Below are 4982 nucleotides of genomic sequence, written 5' to 3'. Positions count from 1 at the left end.
AGCTGCGGCAGCTCGAACACGTCGGCTAAACGAAACTGACGGGTGGGGGATTTTGGCGCCCCCCGAAACCCACAGTTTCCAAACGTTACCTCATCACGAGAAGACGTGTGAGGAAGTGTTGCTTTGTGAGATGTACGCGGCAGAAGGAGGTTACATCAGACGATCGAAGCGTAGAGTTACGCCACATCGGATCCTTCTTACACGAGCGTTGATGAGATTCAAGTATCCCGATTCACATAATACCGTATAAATATTTACTTACGGTGCAACTGAATTCCATCTGTCCACCGCTGGTGCTGCCCTTATATATGTCCCACTGGGAACGGTGAAGATGTAGCAGAGATCCGGGGCTGACCGAGACTCTTATTAAAACAATGAAGCTCATAATTATCCTGGAATTCCAAAGCAGTGCTCTAGTGATAATGAGGCCACACAGGAGCCGGCGTATAAAGAATGAATGTAATAAATAAGCCATTAGATGGGCAGTAAAAAAGAGGAGAGAGAAAAAAAAAGGCAACAACGCTGAAATGAGTTCAGACAGGTCTTGTTGCGTCTTGATGAGCACTTGGAAAAGTTCCTATTCTAGACCTTCCTCACTGTTGGGTATGTGAGGAAAACCTGTGTTAATATGACGAATCAAGTTCAGTACCTGTAGCCTACTACTGTGTGGAGGAAAGTTCAGTACCTGTAGCCTACTACTGTGTGGAGGAAAGCCCGTAGCGCACATCGAAAAAATCCCATTGTTGCACAATAGAGAGGGCAAAGTGAACGTCACTTCCTGCTTCAGCACTGTACCAGAGATTTTCATCCGCCATTTATTTTCCCATAGACATTTGGTAACGTGCTTATAAAAATAGTTTCTACTTCGTCAAACCAAACGGATTGCTAACGCTATAATCGGGAGAGACCATAGAACATTTCACTCGGGCCAAAACTTAAAAATACAACATCGAAAAAATATTTTCTTCAAACCCGCATTTTCTTTTAACGTTTTGGTCCGAGTTAAATGTTACGCGATCTCTGCCGTTTCTAAATATATCTGTACCGTTTGGTTTGAACCAGTAAAACTCTTTTTATAAACATTTTACGAAATGTGTATGGGAAAATAAACGGCGGATGAAAATCTCTGGTACAGTGCTGAAGCAGGAAGTGACGTTCCACTTTGCCTCTCTCTAACCATCGCTGTTGAATGACATTTTTGTTTTCTCATGTGCCTCTGCGTTTGCATTGATGTCATTATTTCGAACTAACGGGGAATACTGATAAGACGTTAAACTGTTTTCTCTGATAAACAATTTGAAATATTTGTCTTGTACCCACCAAAGAGACTCGGCAGTCCCTCGCTGTGTGTGTGGCTGTTGATTATTTATCAAGAATGCACAAAGCCCCAGCAGAGAGCGGAACAGGAGCCCCACTCCTCCGTCAACTCCGACGGGCCTTCACCAACTCCATCAAGGCGGGCGATGCTGCATGGTAAAATCCTCCTTTCTTTAACGGCTGCTTTGAAGTCAAAAGAATGATCATATCGCTGGAAGTATTAAAGTTCCCCCAGAAGGAGCCCTACAGTTTTATTGGTTTTACAGCTACTGTCTTTTTACAGATTTGACCGCCTTCCTGGTGCAAGTAACGCCAAAGTTAATGGCTAAAGAGAGAGAAAGTCAAAGGGGGAAAAAAAAACTTGGCTGATTATAGCTATAACTCCTGCAGATACTAATTACCAATGGCTGTAAAATAAGTCAAACTGGTCATCCTAATGAGACCACTAGAGAGCGATTGTTAAACTCCATTAAAAAGATCTATATTTCCTCTCCGTTTTTATTTGTGTTTTTTCCCTCCACTGTCAGTGTCATCTGATCAAACGCAACCAAACAAACTCCTGTTTAAAGGTCATTACACGGCATCACTCTGAAATGAATTAATTCAAAATTCAGCTCGACATAAACATTTCGAAAATGGTATAGTATGGTGTTTTATTTCGAAAAACTGAAATCTCCTTAATTAAACGTTGTGTGAGGATTGTTCATTCTGTTCAGTCTCATTATAGTTCAGGTGAGTTTATATCTGACCTGAACAGTATTATGATATGAAGCTGAGTTTATCCGCGTTCCCATAAGTATAGCAGATAGCCTGACGCTCTGCTTTACAACTCGACATTAATTGGGCTACAGGAACAGCTTCTTCCCATCTCTCTTCATTTGGAAATCCTGAAAACTGAATATTTACAGTAGAAAAGACTGGTTTCTGGAAAATCATTACAAAAAGAGAATATATGACATTATCAGTCAGTGTCACTTTGATAACTAAGTACAAAAAATGGATTGGTGTGGTGACACATTGATAGCCTACCTAAAATAGTAGTGCAGTATGACGAAATATAGCAGGCTCAATCTGGGGGGGGGGGGGAAAAAAGTTTCTCTAACCTCTGGGGGCAGGCTCGTTTCATGTCTGTGTAAACGGAACTCAAGGGGCTCCGTCGGCAGGGGAAGAAAATCCCTTTCCGCTCCCTGCGAACACTGCCATTGGCACTATAGGAACGACCGTGGTTCTTAGAACACCGTTTTTAGGGACTTTTTTTTACCTCCTACTTCAGGGTAGACCTTTCCCAGCACAAGAGGAACTTCAGGCTGATCAGGCACGTCCGCTATTATTAACCTAACACACATGTCCCTCCATCATGGAGACTTAGCTGGCTGATAGCAGATAGCTGATGAACTGCAGACCTTCTGTCTCCGTCCAAATAGACAGTAGACTAACCCTATACTGTATAGACTGAATGCATTGAGTGTTGTGCTGTGATGAGATGAGGAGGAGGATCATCAGGTATAGTGTAGACTGAATGCATTGAGTATTGTGCTGTGATGAGAGGAGGATGATCATCAGGTATAGTGTAGACTGAATGCATTGAGTATTGTCCTGTGATGAGAGGAGGATGATCATCAGGTATAATGTAGACTGAATGCATTGAGTATTGTGCTGTGATGAGAGGAGGATGATCATCAGGTATAGTGTAGACTGAATGCATTGAGTATTGTCCTGTGATGAGAGGAGGATCATCAGGTATAGTGTAGACTGAATGCATTGAGTATTGTGCTGTGATGAGAGGATGATCATCAGGTATAGTGTAGACTGAATGCATTGAGCGTTGTGCTGTGATGAGAGGAGGAGGATCATCAGGTATAGTGTAGACTGAATGCATTGAGCGTTGTGCTGTGATGAGAGGAGGAGGATCATCAGGTATAATGTAGACTGAATGCATTGAGTATTGTGCTGTGATGAGAGGATGATCATCAGGTATAGTGTAGACTGAATGCATTGAGCGTTGTGCTGTGATGAGAGGAGGAGGATCATCAGGTATAGTGTAGACTGAATGCATTGAGCGTTGTGCTGTGATGAGAGGAGGAGGATCATCAGGTATAATGTAGACTGAATGCATTGAGTATTGTGCTGTGATGAGAGGAGGATGATCATCAGGTATAATGTAGACTGAATGCATTGAGTATTGTGCTGTGATGAGAGGAGGATGATCATCAGGTATAATGTAGACTGAATGCATTGAGCGTTGTGCTGTGATGAGATGATGAGGAGGAGGATCATCAGGTATAGTATAGACTGAATACATTGAGTATTGTGCTGTGATGAGAGGAGGAGGAGGAGGATCATCAGGTATAGTATAGACTGAATGCATTGAGCGTTGTGCTGTGATGAGAGGAGGAGGATCATCAGGTATAGTGTAGACTGAATGCATTGAGCGTTGTGCTGTGATGAGAGGAGGAGGATGATCAGGTATAGTGTAGACTGAATGCATTGAGTATTGTGCTGTGATGAGAGGAGGAGGATGATCAGGTATAGTGTAGACTGAATGCATTGAGTATTGTGCTGTGATGAGAGGAGGAGGATGATCAGGTATAGTGTAGACTGAATGCATTGAGTATTGTGCTGTGATGAGAGGAGGAGGATCATCAGGTATAGTGTAGACTGAATGCATTGAGTATTGTGCTGTGATGAGAGGAGGAGGATGATCAGGTATAGTGTAGACTGAATGCATTGAGTATTGTGCTGTGATGAGAGGAGGATGATCATCAGGTATAATGTAGACTGAATGCATTGAGTATTGTACTGTGATGAGAGGAGGATGATCAGGTATAGTGTAGACTGAATGCATTGAGTATTGTGCTGTGATGAGAGGATGATGATCAGGTACAGTGTAGACTGAATGCATTGAGTATTGTGCTGTGATGAGAGGAGGATCATCATCAGGTATAGTGTAGACTGAATGCATTGAGTATTGTGCTGTGATGAGAGGAGGATGATCAGGTATAGTGTAGACTGAATGCATTGAGTATTGTGCTGTGATGAGAGGAGGATGATCAGGTATAGTGTAGACTGAATGCATTGAGTATTGTCCTGTGATGAGAGGAGGATGATCAGGTATAGTGTAGACTGAATGCATTGAGTATTGTGCTGTGATGAGAGGATGATGATCAGGTATAGTGTGTAGACTGCATGCATTGAGTATTGTCCTGTGATGAGAGGAGGATGATCATCAGGTATAGTGTAGACTGAATGCATTGAGTATTGTCCTGTGATGAGAGGAGGATGATCATCAGGTATAGTGTAGACTGAATGCATTGAGTATTGTCCTGTGATGAGAGGAGGATGATCAGGTATAGTGTAGACTGAATGCATTGAGTATTGTGCTGTGATGAGAGGATGATGATCAGGTATAGTGTGTAGACTGCATGCATTGAGTATTGTCCTGTGATGAGAGGAGGATGATCATCAGGTATAGTGTAGACTGAATGCATTGAGTATTGTCCTGTGATGAGAGGAGGATGATCATCAGGTATAGTGTGTAGACTGAATGCATTGAGTATTGTCCTGTGATGAGAGGAGGATGATCATCAGGTATAATGTAGACTGAATGCATTGAGTATTGTCCTGTGATGAGAGGAGGATGATCATCAGGTACAGTGTAGACTGAA

Source organism: Poromitra crassiceps (genome assembly GCF_964638095.1).
Source record: "Poromitra crassiceps genome assembly, chromosome: 15".
In the NCBI taxonomy this organism is placed as follows: domain Eukaryota; kingdom Metazoa; phylum Chordata; class Actinopteri; order Beryciformes; family Melamphaidae; genus Poromitra; species Poromitra crassiceps.
This window is presented reverse-complemented; position numbering follows the sequence as displayed.